Genomic DNA, 12675 nt, shown 5'->3' with positions numbered 1-12675 from the left:
AAAATAACTGGGTTTTGTTATGCGTAAATATAATTTCTATAATTTTTTAACTCTAGGTAAAAAAAAGTTTAACTAAACAATGTGTTTAGCTACTCTCTGAACAATTGATGGTGTTAAATATTTTGTGAGCTTGATCAATAAATATTTTAATTATTTATATTTGAGTAAGGCACATATTTATTACTCTATTCGTAACAAAATACATGTCTATCTTTCTTTTTTAGAATGTTCCAAAATACATGTTCTTTTTCAAAAATAAATATACTATTTTTATCACATTTCCAAACTGTCCCTTTTTCATTTGCTTGATTAAAAACATTAAATTTTCAAAAGAACAGTAAATAATGTCATGGTCCACTATATAGTAAATACACGTCACTGTCGTCACACAAATAAGCATTCAAAATTGGAACTTCAAAGTAAATGGTGTCATGCCCCCACAGAATGAAATACGGAGTAATTTCCCACCAATTGAATTATGTTTTAAAATTTGACTAAATCTCTGCACAGTGAAGACTTCAATAGTTAGTAGTAGGAGTTATATCATTTTTACAAGGATAAAAATGAAACTTCACTCGTTTAATAAATAATACTTCCATAAAAAGTTGGAATTTCAATTCATCCCAACTATTGTGGGATAATATAATAAAAATTATTAATAAAAGCGATTTAAATAATATTATTATCAAATAAATATAAAAGTGCTTTAAATGTGCATCATCAAATATCTGACATACATTTTACTAACACCACTTTTATGACAATTTTATTAATAAAAACGTTTTTCCCATTATAACAGTAACTTCAAATAGACTCAAGAATTTGCTATTAACCCATTACCACTTGTTAGCACGTAAAAAAATATTTATCCTTCTTAGTTAAAGTCACTTTTAAAATTTTTAACTTAATTTGATGACATAGTATGCATCATCCACTCAATATCTCTGACGTACGTGAAGTAAATTTTAGAGTTACGGGATATTAGTATCGAAAGCAATTAGAAATGATGATCACATTTTAATAAAACTCATAAAACAAAATTAATTTGAGAACATGACTCACGAGGATATAGAGATGGGTTTCAGAGGGAGAGAGAATATAATATGGGTATCGAATTACTTTAAAATGGTATATGCAACTTGTTTTCTACATTATGCTCCAACTCACAATATAATTTTGAAACCAAATGTTATTGTCAAAAATATTTTTCTTGAAAAATATATATATTTTTAGGTAAAATATTTTATTTTATTTTTATTTTTCGTTGATTGACATGTTGAAGTTGAATCTATGATGTGTAAAATAGTTTGTCGAAAATTAATAAATAAAGAGAACTAAATATATATATATGGGTTCGTCCAAAACATGAGTTTAGAAATATGTTAATGCACAAGGTAATTATACCAAATGATGTTAGAGGAATGCACAAGGTAATTATTAAATTTAGAAATATTTATATTGAGAAAATTACAAGAACAAGGCTGAGCTAGCCATACAGAAAACAAACCAAACAAAAGCTAACAAGAGAAATAGTAGAAACAAACATAAAACATAAGCGAACTAAAGTAACAAAGCAACAAACTGAAAATAGTAATTGCAAAGTAAAAAGTCAGCAAAAAAACATATCAGGATAACAAAGAGTATAAAGAATTCATTCATCAGCCAACATATCATAAGGCATTCTAAAACCCTATTCAGTAGGGTACCTACCAAGAAATCAATGACTAGAAATCCCTAAATCGAAAACCAAATCCCTAAACTGAAAACCCCAAATCCCTAAACTAAACTAAAAACCAAATCCCTAAACTGAAAACCCCAAATCCCTAAACTAAACTAAAAACCAAATCCCTAAACTGAAAACCCCAAATCCCTAAACTGAAAATCAAATCTACAACAAAACTCACACAACCAACAAAATACATAATCAAATCTGCAACCAAACTCATCCAACCAACCAAATCTATAACCAAAATCATAAAGAAAACAAAATCCATAAACACAAAAACTTGCTACAGAAAAAAGAGTGATTTGTGTTTACCTCAATAAAATTTGAGCAAGAGTTGGATCTAGAGGAGAGAAGTGCAACGATCTTGCAGAGAGAAGCCGTAGAGGGGAGAGAGAAGCCGTAGAGAGGAGAGAGATGTTGCAAAGCCCGTTTTGGAAGAGGCGTAAAAGGTGTGTTATCTCTGAGATAGGCCGCTTCCGTTTTTTTTTAAAGTGCAGAGTGTTCTCCACATTGCTTCTCCGTGTTTTCACTTTGTTTTGGAAACTCCCAAAACAACATTTTGTTGTTCTCATAAAACTGATACTCATTGAACTCAATTTTATGAAAACAGTTTTCATAAAACAGGTGCCAAGTAGACTAAAAAATTGAAGAATTGTTTTGGGAGTTTCATTCCAAGCAGGGCCTTATGAACTCACTGGAAATTAGATGTAGATGAAGAGGAAATGATCGGCCAATATAATTTGGATATGCTTACTTGTCTGGGTTCCATAAGAGACCGAGAGTATCGGGTAACCTGGGCCTTCCATGAGAGACTGTGAGCAGAGCAGTGAGTTTGTGAGACCAGATGAGACGTCAGAGGCGTATGCAAATGAAAGGAATACAAAAACTAAAAAGTGTAAAACACTAAGCCACAAAGTAATAAAGCATCTTGGATTCGTAAAACAATAAAACTTTTGAAAACTTAATGATTAAAGAAAACAAAAACATCAATAGTGTATTATGCATATACTGTATACTATATATATTATATAATATATGTATATTAGTTCTACGGATTGGCCACAAATCAATTTACGGATCGGTTTTTTCAGCACCTAATCCGTTAACCGATCCGATCACTACGGATTACTAAATTTTCAATCCATCACCAAACCATAACACTAGAAAACCAAACCAAACCGCACAGATCGGATCAGACCGGATCAGTTCAGTTTAGCAAATTGATGGATTATTTGAACACTCCTAATAAATACGCCTGGGTGCCCACAAAATTACGAACATTATCTTTTTTAATAACATGATCAAAAATTCCTAAAGTTCTTTTTTATTGTATATATGGAATATATGTAAGGAAAAAAATTTCACAATAGACAAGGTAGATAAGTATGCATCCTTACCGTGAGATCTGGATCCTCTTTTTCTTCTACAGTCAGTTTTTCTTATTGAAGGCCATTTCATTCCAAAGGTTGAAAAGTCCCCAATACTTCCAGTAGTTGGAATGATTAGCAGCAATGTGAAGATGTGTAAAGTAATGTAGATGTCATGAAAGAAATATTATCACGCTGTCCAGATTGCTGGGAAACACTAGAGCCCAGAATATCCTTCACATAGGCGTCTTTCTCATTGATAAGCTTTTTGCCAAAGGGATTTTCTGAGATAAATTTGATTGTTTCGTCTTCATCATACTGTACTGCTATGTGAAGGATATTTTGGGCTCTAGTGTTGATCATTTCCTAACAATCTGGACAGCTTGATAATATTTCTTTCATGATATCTACATTACCTCAACTCGCTGCTACATGAAGAGATGTCTTCTTGTCATCTTCATCTACAACAAGGTATGATTGATTTTATAGTCTTTCAAGTAATCTAAATGATAATTGGTATTTTTCTGTGACACTAGATAATGCTAATTGAACACTTTACCAGTGTAATATTAGCCATGAGACATTTGTCCAACTAAATAAACACAAAATTTAACAAAAATATAATAGAATAAAATATCAAAAAGAAAGAATTAACTTCACAAAACCCCCATCTAATAAACTATTTTAAAATATTATAAAGAAATGATTAACTTTATATGAAAGGAGTTGGCAAATTATAAATTAATTTTGAAAAAAAAAAAAAAAAAACTATTTTGTAAGCCAAATGAAAAACTGAGATAAGATGGATCTAAATATTAGTGTATTAAAATCGCACTAAAATTATATGTGCAAACTAATTTAATTAACTAAAATCTTTGATTATAAAATTTTGGGACACAAGATCAACACACTAAGAATTCTACTCATATAAATTCAAGAAACATTATATGAGCAATAAATTGTAATTAAAAATTAAACAAATACATTATTATATAACTTTTCCTACACCACCCATGCCGAACGAGAAATAAACCCAATCTGCATTAAAGAGACTTTGTCACATAAAAATTCCAGAGTTCACAAGCAAATAATCATAAATAGCATGAGAGAAGCTTCAAATACGAAACACCTTTATACCAAATCATTCAAGGTCCCTCTATATAATTATATGTATAGTCTTTCCCAAAGTAGTCATCAAAATCGAATCCAAAACAACAAGAAATTTTAGATATGAAAACTTAAAATCCAGATCTACAACACCATGTAGAAGGGAAAAAAAAAACCCACAACCAAGAGAAACTACTTTACCGATCCTCATAGAGACAAGAGTGAGCTACAAAATCGACTCCAAAACAAAGAGAAATTGAAGAAACGACAACTGATGCTTCAGATCTACAACTCCATTCAGAGAAGAAAAAAAAAAAAAAAATACCCGAAAGAAAGAGAAGATCACCTTGAACGTCAGGTCCGGTGGTCTCGGCGGTGTCTGTAGTAGTGAGATGAGTGACATGATCGGCCGCCGACAGCGAGGAGGAATGAGAGAGATACAGATATACAGAGATGGAGAGAGATATTTGTGAGATCTGGATCCCTGACCGTGACTTTGAATTGGTATAGTGCCAATAAAGAGGCTTTTGAGATTGGGTGGAAAAAATTAAATATAGGCGTCACACAACTCACCGAAATTTTGAAGTGGGTACGTGTATACAAATTGAAATCATTATTTTAATTTCGAGGTTGATATTTAAAGGTAAAGTACAATTACACCCTTAGAAATTTGACAAAAGAATATTTAAAGAAAACTTAGCTATTTTTTGAACAAAGACACCCTCTAAAATTTTAAAAATAGACAAAGATACCCTTTTACATGAAAATTTTAACCAAATTACCCTTTAACCGTTTATAATACTTTTTAACTTTACAATTTAATAAATTAGACCAATTTACCTTCATGAACAATTTATGCATAAATAAATAAATAAATAAAATAAAATAAAACTTTATATTGTTCACTTTTTTTTTTTTTTTTTAATTTTGTTATTTACTTTATAAATGTCCTAACTTCTTAAAAATGTAGATGTTTAAAATAATTTTTTGATTCAATATATATATTTCAAATAAATTATATTTTGTTATTACTTCTTTTCTTTTTCTTTTTTATTTTTAAATTAAGATACTTAATTCTTTCATCTAAAATAATTAAACCAATCTCTTTTCCTTAAAAATAAAAAATATGGTACCAGTATAACTTTATGCATCTTAAATTACATATCAAATATTATACATTTCCTAACATAAAAGAAAATAAGTACCGGTATAACTTTATGCATCTTAATGTTATGCTTGCCTTTGTTTTTTTTTTTTTTTTTTTCTCTCTTTGTTTTATTATTATTATTATTTTCCCTTTGTTTTATTATTATTATTTTTTCCTTTTATGTTGGGAAATGCATAATATTTTATATATAATTTAAAATGCATAAAGTTATACTGGTACCATATTTTTTATTTTTAAGGAAAAGAGATTGGTTTAATTTTTTTAGATGAAAGAATTAAGCATCTTAATTTTAAAATAAAAAAGAAAAAGAAAAGAAGTAATAACAAAATATAATTTATTTGAAATATATATATTGTATCAAAAAATCAATTTAGAAGTTTACATTTTTAAGAAGTTGGGATATTTATAAAATAAATAACCAAAAAAAAAAAAGTGAACAATATAAATTGTTTTTTTTTTTTTTTTTATACATAAATTGTTCATGAGGGTAGATTGGTCCAATTTATTAAATTGTAAAGTTAAAAAAGTCTCTTAAAAGGTCAAAGAGTAATTTGGTCAATTTTTCATGTAAAGGAGTGTCTTTGTCCATTTTTGAACCTCCAAGGGGTGTCTTTGTCCAAAAAATAGCTAAGTTTTCTCTGGGTGTCCTTTTACCAAACCTCAGGGGGTGTGACTGTACTTTACCCTAAATAAAATTTTGAAGTGTAACAAAATATTTTGCAATTGTTTATTTTAAATTGCTTTTTTATATAAACACCACATGAGATTTTAATGTATTATCTCTAAAATCATATGAAATTACATTTTAATCATTTGACTTGTCAACAACTTTCTTTAAATTATAAAATTACAAATTTAACTTCCTAACTAAATGTAATAAACCAATAACTTTTTCATCTCTTCTATACATATATATATATAATTTATACTATGTATATAATAATACTTATATCACCATTACCACTGCCACAATGTAAAAATAAATTTTTTTTTTTTTAAATAGCAGTTATATTATTGTACACCATTAGAACCACCACCGCTACACCCGAACACCATAGTAGAAAAAAAAAATTTTAAACAGTCATGGCTAACCCATACTTATATGTCCCAAACGCCATCAGAACCACCACCACATCAAGACGATACCACCAACATACACAGACACTACCACCAACACACTAAGACGCCGCCGCCGCCACCACCACCACCGCAATAGATTAAATAAAAATAAAAATTTTGAAACACCTTGATAATATAAACACTACCATAACCACACCCAAATCACACCTCAACAATCACCACCAGAGTAGGAAAAAAAAAAATTAAAAAATAAATAAATAAATTTAAAAATAGTCGTGGCCAGCCCAGACCCACCCAAAAAAAAAAAAAAAAAAAAAAACAAAAAAAAAAACAAAAAAGTGTTCGAGATTGGTAAGAGAGGGAGGAAGTGTCAGTGGCTAGGTACTAAAATGAACTCAAAAAAAAGAGATTTAAAGATTAGGGTAGAGAAAGAGGCTTAATAATGATCATAATTTTGTCAATTAATAAAGTTAATATTTTTTAAATTAATTGAATTAAATAATTAGGGGTAAATATAATATTTGAAATCATAAGGGGTGTCACTGTTTAAAAAAAGACTTTGACCCGCATCTGAGTGACAATGACCAAATCTTAGGAGATGTCAATACAATTTACCCTTCTTTTTTTTTTTTTTTTTTAATTGTGTGTATTATAAGATGCAAAGCACAGAAGCGTATTTATTAATATTTGTTGTGATTTACTTTGGTCTCGTTAAAAATAGTTAGCTCATCCAGTTCAAACACGGGCACAATGATAAGCCTTTGGGCTATAGTTTCATAATTTCCCTTTACAGCCTAATTTGACATTTTATACTTATTCCTACTTTAATATGATAATGTTTATGAGGCCGGAGGTTTTGGTGGAGATTTTAGAAAGAGGGGAGCCAGAGAAGCTAGTTGCTGAAAATGGAGATTTATTGTGATGGGTTCTAACTTGGACAAGCTTTAGAAATGAGTTTGATCCATGTCTTATGTTTTTTTAATATTGGGAAATTTTAAAAAAAACCCCTACTTAATTATATATTTTTTAATATATGCCAACTTTTTAAAACTAGTTTGACTGCTAATTTTATCAAACTAATTAGTAAAGTGTAAAAAACACGCTATTTAGATTCTTTAATAGTCCAAAATGCCCTTCTCTTTCAAAAAATTCCAACTCCCCTCCAAGTTCCTAAACTCCATTGTTTCCTGCCATTACAAGTGTACTTAAATGGGAAAAGAGGACTTTGATTACCATAAAAAGAAAAAAAAAAATTGAAATGGAAAAAGAGGACAAGAAGTTAAGCCGAAAATATCATCAGTAGAAGCTATAACTTGTGGAAACATCTCTGTAAACTGCAAGGTTTTTGCAGTTGGGATTGAGGGAGAATGGCTGATTGTAGGTGAGAAGGACATGTCTACCTCCTCTCATTATAGGCACTCATATTTGAATAATGGCATCTCTATCCCTTGCCAATTCTTTTAGGTATTCAACTGCCAGCCTCAATCTCTTTTTAGCAGAGGAAGTAGAACTTGTATTCAAATTGTCAATAAGTAGGGAAATTTGAAGTTCTGGAAGTAGATGGACAAGACTACTAAAAATTAGATCCATTATTAGTAGTCTCTAACCAGCATCCACCCATAAGTTAACACGTCATATAAACACTGATGAGACCACATCCACCCAAAAATACAAACAAAAAAATATTGAGGCCCACCTCACAATGCCCCCACAAGTGGCATTTAGGTTATTACTCTTCATACATTCATATATATATATATATATATAATCATACCTACAGTGTCAACCCACGAAGCACTTTAATAGGTTTAAGAAAATTACAAATCTATACCATTAATAGGGCATTCCAGAATAAAAAAAACTAAAAGCAGATTATATTAAGAAAATTAAAACATATACATGCAAATAAGTAAATTCATTCATTTGGTTGAAAACCAAACTAATGTTCGCATACATAATCTAAATTATATAGAAATGTTTGACTTATACCATAGTCATCTTACAAATAAAATATATTTTCCAATTCACAAAACTAACGATCAATGACCCATTTTCTTTGCAATTCTATCTTAGAATACCTGGTTTGGTTGAAAACCAAACTAATGTTGGCATCCGTCATCATAGAAAATTTTGAGTTACTATTTGCTAAAACTAACCATCAATGCTCCATTTCCTTTGCAATTCTACCTCAAAATACCTCTACGTCATGTGCTTCCTTTTGCAGCTCTTCCATAAAATGCATCTTTCGAACATCAGTAGTACTAGGTTTAAAATAAATCAGCCCCAACTCAAAGTAAATCAGACCAATTGCCTTAGGTACACAAATAAAGAGCAGCTCTTCTATGACAAGGATACCTTCCAACTACACACAGGAAGGAAAGAAAAGTAGATATATAATTATATATATACATATATGAATATTGTTTTAAAATAATTTACAAAGGCTAAATATACTACCTCTAAGATACTAGCGACCCAGTGGATAAGGAGGATTTTTCAATCCTACAATAAGATTTAAGATATATCATAAACCAAAACAAAACAAAAAAATATCACCAGGCGTGTGGCCTAACGGTACAAGACTTCTACTTCTCAAAGGGAGGTCAGGGATTCAAATCTCAGTGGAAGTAGTGTATGTGAGTCCCAACTAAAAAAAAAAAAAAACAAAAACAAAACAAAACATAACAAAAATAGCAAAAAGGAAGAAAAGTGAACATTACCTTACATTTTCGTACTAGATAATAGTTCTCTGCCATTTCAAAGAAAAACTTCAAAACAAACTCTGACAAATACTGAAAAAGCAACTCTTCAATACCCCGAAGCTGCCCAAAAAAAAAAATTAAATAAATAAAAAATAAGAATATGGCGATGTTAATCTTATTGTAGGGCTAATGAAATAATACTTCATCCTTCGTAGCATGTATGTTTTTCTCACAAAATTGTATCGCTTCAACGGATGTTAGGAAAATATAATATTATAAATATTATTGAAAAAAATGAACTGAACAAGAAATGAGAGAATGATTTTACCTCAATTCTTCTACCGTGTCGCATTGTGGATATAGCGAGATACCAATTCATTAAATAAAAAAGCGAAGCTTGGCCGAGGATAACCCATATGCGGGAATTTGCTAGCAGCCAATACAATCAATTTCTTAAATTGTTCTAAATCATTTCTCAATGCAATAACATGATCTGTAATATTAAAAAAAACAGATTAATATTACAGATCAATTTATTACATGATGAATTAGAAAATGGATAATATAAAGCAAAGTAAATAAATCTAAGCCAATATATAAACAGGAAATCCTCTCATGCTCGGATAATTGTCTTATCTAATTCAACAAAATTCAAGAATAAGCATACTCATTCAATGTAATATCCTGAGTTTCAAAATGGGGTTCTTTGGTGAGAGATAATGGTAATTAATTAAAGACAGTAGTCAGCTATTGTAGAAATTAAGTAGACAAGTGTGTGCATTCATGTAGTACTACACGAATGTGGCAGGTGTGCCAGCACTACGAAAACGTGCTCACACTTTCGACCTGTGCAATGTGAGGGAGTTTTGGCAAGAGACAACCGGATAAAAGTTATCAAAAGAAGTCCCTAAAATCACCTAACCTGATGATGTTATTAAGTAGGATATATATATATATTATCGAAGTTTACTGGGTAAGCTTGTGAAAAGAAAAGAAAAGAATATTAGCATGTGTCAGCCAAGTGTTAATGTGATTCCTTGACACCTCATTTGCTAGGTGTCACCACATTCTTGCTGTTAGGATTTATATGCCCTAGTATAACAAATTTCTATTTGGATTAAAATGACATATGTTCCTAACATATCAGAAATATTTATGATTTATACAATTGGTGAATTCAATGTTTTATGTTTCGATTCATTATAAAATTGATAGTGTCCACTTGATTACAAGAGATATTTATATATGTATGTGATGGCGATCAATACATGAAAATAAATAGTAATCATAAATAGTTCATAATCGGTAATTATGGATGAACTCATTATTAACTAAGACTTGAATTGGATCAGCGTTAGGTTGAGATATATTACGAGAGCTGTCGTATGCAATTGCTCCCTATCACTATCATGGTATTTGACTCTTTAGCATGAGAAGTATAGACTCTTTTATTAATTAGTAATTATTTTGATTTGTTCAGTGAAATCTTCAGAATCCATAGACCGACACTTTGGGTAATTATGTACTGCCTCTGTCCCACTTTAATTGTCGTTTTCGGGAAATGTGACTCACGATATTGTGAGTCACATTTCCCGAAGGCGACAATTAAAGTGGGATAGATAGAGTGATTAATAGTTAGAGAATTATATTTTCAATATTTGTATCATTGCTACTTGTATTTATTTTGTATTGATATTGTGAGTCACATTTCCTGAAGGCGACAATTAAAGTGGGATAAAGAGAGTAATTAATAGTTAGAGAATTATATTTTCAATATTTGTATCATTGGTACTTGTATTTATTATGTATTGATTATGACTAATCACAAAGCAAATTCGTGTGTTTTTAGACAAAATAATTTTCTATATATTTATTTATTTAAATTATTATTTTTGTCAAACAAATGTTTTATTGTGATCCAATCGGAAATAATCAAATGTACAAAAATAAATATATTAATTTAATAGTCGGATTGGTGGCTTTATTTATCCGATAACTAATTATACATAGAGGGGTCAAAATGCAACATTGACTTAAAGGTTATTTATTATTTAATTGGAGTTCAATTAATTTCTTTTAGTGGAGTAAAAATTAATTTATTAATTAATTGAATTGGGTCCATGGATTAGGCCAATTATTAATTCATTGTAGCCAAGAAAATAATAAGCCCAAAGGATTCTCACTCATAGCCCAACTTGATATTGGAATCCCATTAGATTTAAGAAACAAAAACAGTTTTTAGAGAACAAGAATAGATAATAGTTTTCATTTTTTTTAGTTTAAAAATCTACTTGGTTGGTAAAACTACAAAAACAGTTTTCAGAGAACAAAAATAAAAAAACTATTTGGTTATCTAAAAATTGTTTTATGAATTTAGAATAATTTTTTATTAAAAAATTTGTTATTGTGTCTCATATTTCACATGATTGAATTTTGCACTAGTTTGCATGCTATATACATACATATATTTTAAATCTCAGGTGATTATGTCATTACTATTAAAAAAAAGACAAAAAAAGAGTTAAATAAAATTATAATATTAAATATAATTCTTTACAATATATGATGGACTAAAGTTTAAACATGAGATTTCGCATCTAACCTATAATATTACAGCATTAAACCAATAGTCCACTTGTACAAATATATATATATATATATATATATATATATATATATATATATATATTCTCACACTAAATAAAGATGTTTCTTGTAAATAAAAAATAAAATTAAAATAAAGATGTTTCTGGACCACTGAATTGTGAATTCATTTGGAACATGACTTTATATCTATTTTAGAGGAAAATGGAAAATTATCATAGAATCTTTTTTATATATATAGAAAGAGAAAGGAGTTATATACAAAAGAAATCTCTACTTCAAGCGTTGATTTTTCTTCTTTTTGTATGAATATTTTAGAGAGAGAGTGCGTCTGTAAGAGTTAGAGACAGAACATGGTGGGCAAAGGCATCAGTTTGGAAGGAATCGAAAACAAGAACGTCAATCTTGTACGATCCACTCTCTTTTTTCCTTTTATTCTCTGTTTTTCACTGCAATTCTTGATCATATTTCTTCTCATACCACAAGAACAAGCATAAAGGAACCCAATCTGCGACCCAAAGAAACTTATTGAGGAGATTTGCGTAACAGAAGAGAGATGGAGAAGGAGTGGTGTACGGCTGAGAGGAAGAGGAGATAAAAGATAAGGATGGCTTATAAACGAGAGAGTCGGTAGTGTCATTTAAGTGAGTGAGAGGGTTCTCCGTGTTTTCACCAAAATGAGAACAATTTTTCAAAAACCCACAAAACACCTTTTTTTGTTCTCTAAAAACCTGCACTCTGTTAACACAGTTTTGTAAAAACTGTTCTTTAAAAACTAATCCAAGCACGACAAAAAAATGGTTTTTGAATTTTTGTAACTCTCAGAACAATTCAAAAAACTATTTTGAGTGTAACAATCTAAGCAGAGCCATAATGTCTTCAATTATTATTTTTATGTTGTCTATATATACATGGAGTTCA

The 12675-nt window shown here is 29.7% G+C and overlaps 1 long non-coding RNA gene across 2 annotated transcripts; it reads right to left on the bottom strand.

Annotated features, from left to right (window-relative positions):
• Positions 1 to 438: 438 nt before the first annotated feature.
• On the bottom strand, positions 439 to 4790 carry LOC132267015 (uncharacterized). Of its 2 annotated transcripts, XR_009468816.1 has the most exons (3): positions 4547 to 4760; positions 3124 to 3554; positions 439 to 2538 (listed from the first exon to the last, which is right to left on the bottom strand). It is a non-coding gene; the product is annotated as an uncharacterized LOC132267015 (long non-coding RNA). The 2 variants fall into 2 exon arrangements; XR_009468815.1 differs by having other exon boundaries at positions 439 to 3554; positions 4547 to 4790.
• Between the last annotated feature and the right edge of the window lie 7885 nt (positions 4791 to 12675).

Source organism: Cornus florida, unplaced genomic scaffold (assembly GCF_030987335.1).
Source record: "Cornus florida cultivar Cherokee Brave unplaced genomic scaffold, ASM3098733v1 CherokeeBrave_3.0.0_Hap2_Chr07, whole genome shotgun sequence".
NCBI lineage: Eukaryota > Viridiplantae > Streptophyta > Magnoliopsida > Cornales > Cornaceae > Cornus > Cornus florida.
Note: the sequence above shows the minus strand (reverse complement) of the source record. Positions and strands in the feature narration are given on the sequence as shown.